General features: G+C 42.7%; 1 non-coding gene across 1 annotated transcript; it reads left to right on the forward strand.

The window, feature by feature from the left end:
• The first annotated feature begins 3814 nt into the window (after positions 1–3814).
• Positions 3815–3921, forward strand: LOC148803245 (small nucleolar RNA R71). Its single transcript, XR_016081607.1, has one exon. It is a non-coding gene; the product is annotated as a small nucleolar RNA R71 (small nucleolar RNA).
• Positions 3922–13680: the final 9759 nt, after the last annotated feature.

Here is a 13680-nt window from a genome sequence, read left to right on the forward strand (position 1 = left end):
GGTTACTACTACTCCGTATCAGGTATATCCCTCTCCTACCTTTTGGTTTCAGATCTGGTCTGGTCTAGGTTCAAGATTGATCATTGAAAATGTAATTTTCTAAAATAGGAAATGTGATTCCCACATGGGAGAGAGAGAAATTTTTGAAAATTCGCCCAACCTACCAGCAGGGTTCAGTCATCCATATGATGGATCTCTCATCCCTTCAGTGGTATTAGAGCCAGGTTCAAATCTTGAACCGAAATTGGCCAGATCTGAAACTGCGCAAATGGGCAGAAGGCGTTCTACCCGATTTGCGCAGATTGTTGATTTTCTGGAAATTGCTTAGACCTCCTCTGCTAATTGGGCTTCAGCCAGGCTTTTCTGCGAGTTGGGCTTCAGCTGCGGATTGGGCCTTCCTATGAAATTGCCCCGACTTCGGGCCCAGATTTGACTTCGATGCAGGCCGAATCTGCGAAAGCCCAAAACATGAAAGTTGTGGATTTTTCTCTTATCTTTCCAGTGGATTTTGAATCAACCCATTCGGAGTTCGGAGACGCGAGTTAGACCCAAATCACTGAACAATATCGAAACTATGAAAAATCATCCGATTTGTCTTTCTTTGCTCTTGATCCTTCTTTCATACCCTGGACCAAAATACAAGAGATATGAGTCCAATTAGATGTTAATTTAGTATAAAATACAGAATAATTGGGGATAAAAATATGATAAGTTCTATTCTCATCAAATCCCCCACACTTAAACTCTTGCCTGTCCTCGGGCAAGACAAATCTCAAAACAAAATTAAAACAAGAACAAACTAACTAAAAGATTTGTTTTGGATTTCTCTCAACAGGGTATTTGTCCTCCTGCAAGCCTTGATCAGCATCCATTTTCTTCGCTTCGTCCACTTCTTTTCCTTTTTAACTTGTCCAAGAATAATCTTAAATCGCCAATCCTCATGTCCCTAAGTGAGATCGACAATCAAGGGAAACAGGCATCTCTTCGCATGAATAATTTAGGGCTAGAGTAAGCCCTTTTTGTTTTCATAATCACATGTGGCAAGATTCAAAAAATACCCTCTCATGATTCTTCAGAACGAAACAAGGAATGTTATTACCATAAGCTTGCTCATGTATCACATCTCCACCACTTATCATGAGTGCAATGCATCAAAAGGTGAATTAGGGTTTGGGATCTACAGATGAGTGCATTTTATGCTCCATCTCATCCTTTTATTCTTTTAGTGTGAGTGCATTTTATGCTCCATCTCACACTAGCTCCTTTTTCTCTCGGTGTGAGTGCATTTTATGCTCCATCTCGCATGAGTTTTTTTTACAAATTTTTTTTCCTTTTTTTTTTTGGATAACACGTTCCAATACATGAACTCATTATCGTGGTCTCAACATGCCTAACAAAACAAGTTCTAGAATAATCAACCCCTGTTTGTCCGTTAGAAACCAAATGCTCACAAGGGTCCAATCTCTATTGCATCTTGCCCGTTGATCATTCAAACTACTGAGATACTTTCCATAGACAAAAATTTCAGCTAGATTTGCCTGCATCCTTTCCTGTCTATCCCACCTAAGCACATGATTCAGGGTGGTTTGCAATCATTCAAAAACAAGTCTCTAAGGAGTAGAAATTTCAAAAGGAAAGGTTAAAAAGTGATGATCAAGGAATGCTAGAGTTCGAAAAAATTTTATCAACCCCTTACTCCTCCCCCACACTTAAGATATACATTGTCCTCAATGTATGGAATGCATCAAAAGAACAAGGAGAGAGATTTAAGAGGACTTCTCTGAATGCCTTGTTGAGATCCTGCAGATGTGAGATACTAAAAAGAGAAAAACACACTCATAAGAAAAAAGAAAAAAAACCGAACAAACTTAATGGGTTGCCTCCCACAAGCACTTGTTTTAAGTCATGAGCTTGACTTTCACCTTTCCTTCATGGTGGTTTCAAGGAGAGAACGGACCCATGGTGGGTGGGTTGTTCTCCTTCGATGTAATGCTTCAACCGCTGTCCATTTACCTTGATTGTATTCCTATCATCATTATGTATTTCGATCGCTCCATGAGGGAATACTTTAGCCCCTTTAAAGGGTCCACCCCACTTGGTTTTTAACTTCCGATGTTTCCCCCTTTCATCCTTCATAGGTGGGTTTAAACCTGGAATAGGGACCTACACAATAGATGGGAGGGGTTTTGTGTGAGATGGAGGTAAATATGCATTATGAATTGTAATTTCAAAAGAATGTGGCTCAGAAGTCAAACTTCGCAATTCTGATTTCAGTACAAACTTCTGCTCTGCTTGTTGCAATTGAGTAGGACTATTGTTAAGTGCAACTTTCAGCATGTCTTCTGATTTAGATGTATCTAATTCAGCTGCACCAACATCAATGCTATCGATTGCATAAATTTCATGTTCAATTGTGTTGGGGTGTTCCATGGTTTTAAATACATTGAACACCACTTCTTCACCATTGATTCTAAGGGTAAGTAGACCTTTTCGCACTTCAATTAAAGCATCACCAGTAGCAAGAAAAGGTCTCCCTAGAATCAACGACATTGTCCTATCTTCCTCCATATCCAACACAACGAAATCAGCAGGAATAATAAAATTGCCCACTTTGACAAAAACATCTTCTACTATTCCCTTAGGATATTTAATGCTTCTATCAGCTAATTGCAGGATAATAGTTGTAGATGTTAGTTCATGCAGTCCAAGTTTTTCAAAAATAGAATAAGGCATTAAATTTATACTAGCACTTAAATCACATAAAGCTTTTTCAAATTCAGTATTCCCTATGGTGCAAGGTATAGAAAAACTCCCTAGATCCTTAAGCTTTGGGGGCAATTTCTTTTGAAGAATTACTGAACATTCTTCGTTTAGTTTTACCATCTCACCATCCTCCCACTTTCTTTTGTTGGACATTACCTCTTTCAGGAATTTAGCATACTTCGGCATCTGCGATAATAGATCAAGAAGAGGAAGGTTAATATGGATCTTTTTAAACACTTCCAAAAATTTCTCAAATTGTCTATCTAATTTAGCCTTCAAGACTCTTCCAGGGTAGGGGATAGGAAGTTTAATTTCATGTAAATTCAGTTTAGGGGTGCTTCCCTCATTCTCCTTTTGTAAATCGGCCATTTCAGCTTTCTTGTCAATTTCTGGGGCTTCGCCGATTGTCTTCCCGCTTCTTAAGGCTATGGCATTCACATGCTCTCTGGGATTATTTTATGTGTTGCTGGGCAGCCTTCCTTCTTTCCTCTCTGATAACATACTCACAACTTGCCCCATTTGAACTTCTAAGTTCTTAATCGATGCTTCATGGCTTTGGAATCTTGCTTCAGTAGCATTGATGAACTTAGAAATCATCTCTTCCAAATTACTCTTTTTTTCTTGTGGAGGCGGCTGTGGTTGGAATCCCATGGGTGCCTTTTGATGATTGTTGCTTCAAGAGAAGTTGGGATGACTCCTCCACCCTGGGTTGTATGTATTTGAATATGGGTTATAATTTGTCCTGGTAGCATGAGAGATAAAATTAGCATTCTCACGGGAAATAAAAGGACTATTTAATTGACAATCAGAATTGGCATGTCCTATTTGTCCATATAAATCGCATGAGATGCTAGATGGTGTATGGTGTACTCCCCTCTGATTGGTTCGATCATTGCTCCACTGGTAGCTGTTTGACACCATCTCCTCTATTAGGTCATAAGCTTCTTCCGATGTTTTCCTCATGATCGTACCACCTGCGGCTGCATCAATAATAGATCGATTAGAGGGGTTAATACCATTGTAAAAGGTCTGAATCTGTCGCCAAGTTGGTATCCCATGGTGAGGACACTTCCTAAGCATTTCCTTGAATCGTTCCCATGCTTCATACAAGGACTCCCTCTCAAATTGAGCAAAAGTGGTAATATCATTAATTAATTTTACTGTTTTGGAGGGTGGGAAATATTTATTTAACCAAAAATTTCTGGGTTAAATCATTCCAAGTGGTGATGCTTCCTGCAGGGAGTGAGTTGAACCAATCTTTAGCTCTATCACGCAATGAAAAAGGAAATAATCTTAACCTAATTGCATCATCACTAACTCCATTGTGTTTAAATGTATCACATATTTCAAGGAAGTTAACAATGTGTGCGTTAGGGTCATCACTTGGTAACCTACTAAACTGAATACTAGTTTGGATCATTTGAATTATTGCAGGCTTTATTTCAAAATTATTGGCATGGATGGTAGGCTTGCAAATGTTGGATGTCGCCCCATCAATGTTTGGACAAGCATAGTCCAAGAGGGTGCGATTTCCTTCTACCATCTCTCCTTCTATTTCTATGGCTGGTTCGCAAATAACAACCTCTTCTCTTGATTTTCCTTTGTTGGCCCTTTGCAACAAACGAAGGGTCCTTTCAATTTCTGGATCGAATTCAGCTAACCCTTCCTGTCTAGTGCGTGTCATGCACTAGTAAATCTGAATCAACAAAAAAAATTTGAACAAACAAATAAAAATAAAAATAAAAATAATAACAGAAATAAAAGGAAAAAGAATAAAAAAATAATAATAGAAATAAAAGGTCCAAATTAATCAAGGTTAACAAATTCTAATATTATTTTAGGATTAAATCCCCGACAACGGCGCCAAAAACTTGATAGCTATAAATATAATCCTAGCAAGTGCACTAGTTATCAAGTAGTATAATAATATCGTTCCCACGGGGATTTAACAAAATAAGTATTAGAATCACAGTCTTCCCTAATTATTTGGACAGTCGAAATTTAGATTTGAGGAAACAAGAACTACTGAAAATAAAGACTGGAACAAAAAAAATAAAAACAAATATAATCACTAACAGAATATGCAATGATGAAATCGCTAGGACTTTTGGTCCACCTAACCAATGTAATGAATATTAATGGGTCCAATTATCCAAGACTAATTGTTATTCCCATAAGCTGAGATTTTCACAAATTTATTTAATATTCTCTCTCGAGATATACTAAACCTACGCCCATCAAGTAACCCTTCGATCTCTCGAGTAGAGCTCTCAAGATGGAAGTGCATTAGGTCCAAGAAAACCATTAAATTTAGATGAATCATGTATATATATCTCTATATACCATTCAATTCCCACTATGAATTATTATGTCAATTATGTGAATTCCTCTCTTAATTCATTCACATAACCCAAATCAATTAAGAGGTGGCCAAGCTCTTAATTGCATTAAGCACAATAATTCATAGACTATATGGAAATCACAATCTTGGATAAATCAAGAAGATAAAAATATATTCATTAACATGGTTAGGCTTTCCATAGCCCTAGCAAGAAACAAATCAGTTCATAATGAAAGAATTAAAACAATCAAAGGGGAAGAAAGAACTCTGGAATTCGCCCATGGTGCTGAGATCTCCTCTTCTTGAAGTTTCTTGAATTCTTGAACCTTTCTTGAACCCTTCTTGACTGATTGCTCCTTGCTTCTTGATTCAGATCAAAAGTTGAATGATTGAATAATTCAGTGAAAAAGTGATTTAGTGATCCCTAAAGCTGGTCTGCCCCCTCCTTTATATAGATTAAAGGGGAGGGGGTGGTCTCCTACTTTCTCTTGAAGTTTATCTTACAAGAATAGAAAGTCCTATTCTAATCCTATTCTTATCTCTTTATCTAATGAACTCAATACTAAAGATTACATCAAGAATTTAGATCTGGAAGGACTCTTCTCAGTTTTTTGTTCTTGGATTCGTAATTGACCTCCTTTGCGAATTGGGCTTCAGCCAGGCTTTTCTGCGAGTTGGGCTTCAGCTGCGGATTGGGCCTTCCTATGAAATTGCCCCAACTTCGGGCCTAGATTTGACTTCTATGCAGGCCGAATTTGTGAAAGCCCAAAACATGAAAGTTGTGGATTTTTCTCTTATCTTTCCATTGGATCTTGAATCAACCCATTCGGAGTTCGGAGACGCGAGTTAGACCCAAATCACTGAACGATGTTGAAACTGTGAAAAATCATCCGATTTGTCTTTCTTTGCTCTTGATGCCTTCTTTCATACCCTGGACCAAAATACAAGAGATATGAGTCCAATTAGATGTTAATTTAGTATAAAAGACAGAATAATTGGGGATAAAAATATGATAAGTTCTATTCTCATCAATAGGATAGGGAGTTATCCCTATCCACTCAGAGAGTCCAGATCCAAATAAAGATTTGGATCAGGAAGTTCCTAATGAGATTAGGAGGGCTGATCTAATCTGCAGATAAGATAAGGGCTTATCCTTATCTCTTAAAGAGTGTCCAGATTCAAATAAGGATTTGAATCAGTAAACTCCTAATGGGATTAGGAGTTGATCTCTTTAAGGCTATAAAAGGAGGAGGAGGGCGAACCTCCATTCATCTCAACAGATCAAATCACCGATCACAAAAACAGAGAAGACAACTACAGTGAGACTGCGCCATCTTCTGCTCTTGCACCCTCCTCCTGCTGCCGTCATTGCCAGTTCGATCTCTACTATAGGAGCGATCAACAAGTATTCTTGATATCAATTTTTAGAGAAAAACTGATTTGAAGTCGTGCTCACATACCCTCCATCAAATTCTTGTTGAAGGATTCGGTTCTTGTGAAGAACCTGCTGATTCAGCTCCACCCTACAATGTGTTATCTTTAGTGGGAGCAGTCTTTGGAGTTTTCCTTGGGCATGAACACCTTCATTGGGAGATATTGTTTCTTCGTATCAGGTACCTCCCTCTCCTACCTCTCGGTTTTAGATCTGGTCCAGTTCTTGGTTCATGATTGATCCTTGAAAATGCAGATTTTCTAAAATAGGGAATGTGATTCCCACATGGGAGAGAGAGAAATTTTTGAAATTTTGCCCGACCTTCCTGTAGGGTTCGACTATCCATATGATGGATCTCTCATCCCTTCAAGTACATATTTGATTCATGTTATTATGGTGTGTTTCTGTGTAATACCCTAAAAACTGGACACTTATGAGACTCGTGTTAGTTTAGAATCTTCACATCCGTTGGATAGATCTGGGGAGATTTATCCTGACAAGGCTGACACTGATGTGCCACCAAGTTGGTTGGGGTGGCTTGTCTCAGCTGCCAGGGTGAGACCTAAGGTACATGCAGTGTGGGTTTTTAGAAACCCTGAAGAGGACTAGAATTCCAGTATTACCCAGGACCTTGAAAATAGATAGGCAAAACTGGAATGTTACACATGACCCCTAGACTCGATTATGATACTGCACTATGTATCGGATTGGGCTGTCTTTGATATGCCAATCAGTGAGATCCTTAGAGGGGGTCAAAACCTAGGTATGTTGGGACAGTCCGAGAATTCATCTGAGTGGGTGATCATAGTGACATGATCAGCCCCTTTGTCGGACAAAGTGAATGATTGGGGATGCACTCTCTTTGATGGAAACCAAAACTGCCGACAGTTGATTTCAACCGTTGAAATTTTTTTTGCAAAATATATTTATATAGAGATATACATATATATTATGGTTTCAAAATGTTTGCAAAAGGTTTTAATTCCCAGGATCCATGTGAGTAGAGAGTGTAGCATTGTACCTTGCAGCCGAGGGAGAGGTCCTCTCTTGTTGGGCAGTGTTTGATCATTAAGGGCTGAGAGGCTAAGTGTAAAACCATTGAGGATAATTCCTGATGGGCTAATCTTGCATCTGCCCACAGTCCTTGGGTTTTTATAAGGTGGCTTGACCCAAGGACCATTTAGTGTAAATGTTGGGCCCATTAAGAGCCCATGGCGATGGACTCAAGGGTTCATTGCTTCCTACAATGAATTAGGCCAGGCCTTGTAACAGAGGCTGGGCTGAACCCATGTGGCTGATATGTAGATCAATGTTTGGGTACCACGCCATATAAGGATATCCAACTGGGCAGCAGATAGGAGGATGAGTGAGAAGATGGGCCTAAAGCCCAAATCGAACTAGATTAATGTGATTAATTAAAAGAGAGCGGTTTTGGGATTCAGATCAGTAGATAGGATAAGGGATTATCCCTATCCACTTAGAGAGTCCAGATCCAAATAAAGATTTGGATCAGGAAATTCCTAATTAGATTAGGAGGGTTGATCTTTATCTGCATATAAGATAAGGATTTATCCTTATCTCTTAAAGAGAGTCCAGATCCAAATACAAGATTTGTATTAGGAAACTCCTAATGGGATTAGGAGAACCTCTCTTTAAAGGTTATAAATAGAGTAGCAAGGGGCGAAAAAGACATAGAGAAAAGAAGAGAGATCTTCTGGTTCACAGATCACAAGAAAGAAATCTTGTAGTTCAACTATTCCAGATTTCTACCCTTACTACTCTTGTCGCCTCTGCTAGTTCGATCTCCACTTATAGGAGCGATGGAGAAGAGTTCTTGATATTATCTTTTGGGAGAAAAGATAATCAGAAGTTGTGCTCACCTGCTCTCCATCGAGTTCTTGCTGAAGAGCCATCCTGTTGATTCTGCTCCACCCTACGCTGTGTCATCTTCAGTGGGAGCAGTCTTTGGCATTCTCCTTGGGTGTGAACACCTTCGTTGGGGGTTACTACTACTCCGTATTAGGTATATCCCTCTCCTACCTTTTGGTTTTAGATCTGGTCTGGTCTAGGTTCAAGATTGATCCTTGAAAATGTAGTTTTCTAAAATAGGGAATGTGATTCCCACATGGGAGAGAGAGAGAAATTTTTGAAAATTCGCCCAACCTACCTGTGGGGTTCGGCCATCCATATGATGGATCTCTCATCCCTTCAGCATAGTGGGAACACATCATCCCCAACTTAAGCACCATCATCACCTCTGACTCATCATACTCCCCATTCATCCTTGAGTCCACCACGTCCAATATGGCCTCATCCCTTGATTTGTGTCATTCCATGGGAGCTGGATCTCTATAACCTAGCCTTTAACGTACTTGATCCCTGTCCATCCTCATGAACAAGTTCCGAAGCCACTGTCATTCCAGCTCCGTAAGATTCCCAAATGATCCACTAATTCGCATTTGAAGGCTTGAAGAGCTTGAAAATCAGCTTGGCTCGATACCGAATGGTAGGTGAAAAGCAGTAGTTGAAGGAGCAAGAACAAGTGGTTATAGAGGAAGAACCCGTTATTAAATGCAACATGCCGAAATGGCAAGTGAAATGCAATGATCCTCTTCCCCTTTGACGGGTTGTCGAAGCCCTCAAAATTAATGTTAGTCCTACAATAAAATTTTTTTCGTGATAGTGGTACTAGGTCGAATCCCACAGGGAGCTAAACAATAATCTCTCAGCCGAATGAATAATATAATTGAATGGGAAAATTAAATAACTAAAACTTAAAAGAACAAGAAAGCAATTGCAAATTCAACTAACAAGATGTAATCAGTCTTACCGAATTCTGATTCAAGGGTTCAGGTTAGTTAATTGGCCATCGATCATAGGTAGACTTCGGTGGTCTTGCAATTCAAGCATTTAACCTTAGATTTATTAGGATAGCCATAATAAACCTTGCGTTTTCCTAAATCAGATGACCAAACCCAGCATTCGATCAACACTTATCACTAAATGACTGGGTATGATAGCGTTCCATATCAATTAGTGATAGCATTTAGCTTTGTGAAAATAGTAAAACCAAAATAACAATAATTGAGATAGCTGCAATTATCGACTCTTGTTCCATTGATTCCCTTAGGTTAAAACATGTCAATACATTGGTCAAAGGCTGTCACGAACAATTGACCCAGAAAGATATTAACCTAATTGCTACTTGTACCACTATTCGTGACAATTACGGATCACCAAACCATGGATAGTGATGTAGCGCGATCCGGTCACTCCTAGCTGGCACTCGCATGGCTCCTGGATGATACCTGAGATGAAGAAGAAGAAGAATCCTCGGGGGCTTGCTCGGCGGGAACACTCCGATGCTTAAGTTAGTACTCTGTAGGAAAAGCAAGGAGAAGACGGAGGCTAAGAGTGCAGATAGCGCATTACACTATACTCGAGAGATCAGAAGTCTCAAGAAGAAGTTTCTCTTCTGCCCTGAGGGATTTTATTGGGGCGTCCATGTCAGGTCGGGTGTAACCGCCACTGGGCTCCTGCCACAGCCGTTACTTGCCAGAGATGCGTAGGTGGCCGTTGTGACGTACTTCTCAGGTGAGTGACACGTCTCCAAAGTGGCAAGCACGCCTCTGCCTGTTGAGAGACGTGGATGCAGACTGTTGAAAGGACAGGGATTGTGCCATCTGTAAGAGACATGGCGTAGTCTGATCGGGACATCTTGTCAGATAGAAGCTTCCTGTGGAGCGCTCATGCGGCTCATTCGCGAGCTACTTTGTAGCAAACTTGGAACACTTCAGGATTACCCTTAATAGAATTAGTCCTTGGGATGATTGTCTGCTTGGGAGCTCGGGCGAGCTAGTTCCCCTAGCTTGCGAGCTAAAGTTGCCTCGGAGTATCCCTTCAAAGGTAGCTTGGGGAACCTGGAGCTTGCATTGTGGCGAGCTCCTCCTTTTGTGAGGTATAGTGTAGCGAGCTGCTTTATGGGCCCGTCACTTGGTCGCACTAGGCTACAATGCTGAGCTGTTGCTTGTGCTAAGTTAGTGTCCACGTGTCACCATTTCATAGGTCGGGTCAAATCGTCCTCCATCAATCGCCCCCCACTCCTTGAGCTGAGAGCATTGCCTTAGCGCGAGGAGTTCATGAAGCGTGATGGACTGATTTGACCGAAATTCAAACTTTATTGACTACTCACATTAAATGCATTCGCGGGAATCAAGAGATTTTCTGACTTTCATGACTTTTCGGATTCTGAAAACGTACTGAAATGGCTCTTAACTCCAGACGTCGTGCGGCCGTCATTACCTTAATCGTGGAAGATGTGCCGCCAATCACCTTCAGTTTTCAGAAGGCGTGCAGTCAGTGCGCTTGCGAGGTTGGATCTGCTTTGATCTGGGCCGTTGATTTGGAGGGGTGGAGACTATAAATCGGAGGGCCCTCTGGGCCTCATTTTCTCTCACACCATCTTGCTGTCTTCGGATTCTGAGCTCCTCAGTTTACTTCGTTTTGTCTTTTCTGGTGAGTCCCAAGCACTGTCAATCATGTCTGGGTACCCATACCACACCTACCACCGGGGCAATAACTAGGACGATGATGCTCCCTCAAGCTCGGAGGGAGCCTGGGAGCAGGTCCCGGAGGCTCGGGAGGCCTCTGGTGATGTAGCATCTACTTCTCGGGGGAGGGAGCCTGACACTTTTGCCTCTTCCTCCATGATAGCAGAGAGGCTTAGGTCTCTAATCCGCTACTTTCGCCTCCCTGGGGACCTCGACATTTTCGCCTCTATTCTTTGTATAAAAAATGCCGCTCCTGGGGTTCCATCGGAGAGGCGCTTTTACTACCTCTCTCCCTGCCGCGGCTATAAGCTCTTGTGCGAGCTACCGAATAAGATTCCCGCATGGAAATGGGATTACTTTGTGGTCCGTAACCCCGAGGGGTGGCCCTTCCCAACTTCTTGGAGGGGCGCCATCCAGGACCCCGGGCCGAGCTGGACCCCGAAACTCGAAAAACGATGCTGTCCTGGGCATCGGTAGGCTTCCTCTGTTCGGACTACTTGGCCGAGGAGAAGCTCATGTAGGCCGGCCTGAGCCTGGGTAGGTTGTCCTTTTAGGTCGCATGGTTTTTGTCACGACATTGTGCTCATATGCATATATATATATATATATATATATATATATATATTTCATTCTTACCGAACTAACACTGATTTCTTTTTATCAGCCATCATGTCTGGTATCGACTCATGCTGCCTTATCTCAAGAAACCAGAGGCGCTAAGTGAAGAGGTCGCGCCCCAACTGGACTCCCCCCTCGGGAGGTACTGAGTTTGGATCTGCTGAACTGGTTTTATCCTCCCCTCCGCTTGAGATCCCGGCACCTCCATCCGAGGGAACTAGTGGGTCTGGTTTCAGAGGGGACGAGCTCCCTCAGCAGGGGCGGCTCCCTGTAACCCCCTCCAGCCATGCCCTTACCCTTCGTTCTCAGTGGGGAACTGGGAAGGGGTGAACGACTACCTCGTGACTCGCTGGAGGAGCCGGAAGGCGATTAATAATGACGAGGTCGCTCACTGGGGGAATATGGAGCCCGGGGACCTCGCCGCGTTCACCTCCGCCCACTGCATGGTGGTAAGTGATTCCTTCCCTTTTTCTTCTCTCATTTTGCTTCCTTTCACTGCCCTCTGATCTTCTCTTTTGTTGGCATGTGAATTCCACCATCCATTCCATGGCTCTCCAGACGCGCGTCCACCGCGGTGACGCCCTCGACCAGCGGGCTACTAATAAGAAGCTCCAGGGCGAGCTCGACCGGATCCAGGGCGAGCTCCATCACACTCGCAAGGGGAGCGAGTCTCAAGAGCTGCTCGTCCACGACCAGGAGGCTCAAATTGCCCGGCTCTCTGAAGAGAGCGTGCGCTACAGGGAGGAGTCATCGACGGTGGCAACGGAGATGGAGCTCCTCTGGCAGCAGGTGCGGGACTTGTAGTCCACTCTTTTGGATCAGACTTGAAACTTTGACCAGATGGTGGAGGCTGAACGAGAGAAGGCAGTTTGGGATTTCAGAGACTCCCAGGAATACCACGACCTCCAGGTGGAATATGGCTCAAGTTCGTACCGCTCTGGGTTTAAGCTCTGCCGGTGGTTGGTTCGAAAAAAGTTCTCTGGGCTCAACCTTAACAGCATCACTATGAAGGGCCTGCCTCCTGAGACGGCGGATCAAGCGGAGGAAGAGGAGCCTGACTCCCCAGAGGATGAGGATGAGGAGGTGGATCCCTGAGGCGGTGTTTTTTGGACTTCTGGTGGCTTCCGAGTGCCATAAACCCGGTCTTTCAAAGGTCTTTGGTTGGGCGGTTGTGCCTTGTGATTGTCAAACTTTCCCAAGCTGTTTAGCTCAGTTGTTGCATTGTCATTTTTCTTTTCCCCTTTTTTTTTTGAAATAGTAATGAAACTTCTCCCTTTTTCTTCCAAGTATGATGTGCCCTCTTTATCTTTGCTAAGGTGATCTCAACACCCAAGCTATTAGAGCTACATACCCGAAGTAGGACTCCTCGATAATCGTTATCTCGAACTGTTCCTTAAATCATTTAAGGCATCTCTATGGTGCATGGCAAAGTGATTACCATGTGTGCCTGAACTATATGCTCATCGATTATTCTCTAGTTCGATCATCGTATTAGAACGAGCTATGCTTGGTGGGGTTTAAGCCCGAGTTGTGGTCAGCTTGGCACTTGAAGTTCGCCCATGTCATGGAGACGACTGGGTCTTATTGCACCGAGGTCGTATTACCTCGGCATTTTGGCCCTTAGGCTCTGGGAGTGACTTCTAGTCCACTCTTGGAGTTCGCCCATGCCATAAAGGCGACTGGGTCCCATTGCGCCGAGGTCATGTTAGCTCGGCATCTTGGCCCTTAGGCTTTGGGAGTGGCTCGTGGCCTACTCGGTTCTTATAGATAGTATTATCTTAAGTTGACAATATTCCATGCCCGAGGTACTTGTTTCCCTTCGAGAGTCTCGTGCTTGTACGTTCCTTCCCCGAGCACTCATTTCACTCGGTAAGGTCCTTCCTAGTTGGACCCGAGCTTGCCAGCGTCGGGCTCAGGCACCATAACTTTGTGAAGAACCAGGTCGCCGACGCAGAGGTTCCGCTTCTTGACCCTGG

This window comes from Nelumbo nucifera, chromosome 1 (assembly GCF_055504915.1).
Source record: "Nelumbo nucifera cultivar China Antique chromosome 1, China Antique-T2T, whole genome shotgun sequence".
Lineage (NCBI taxonomy): Eukaryota > Viridiplantae > Streptophyta > Magnoliopsida > Proteales > Nelumbonaceae > Nelumbo > Nelumbo nucifera.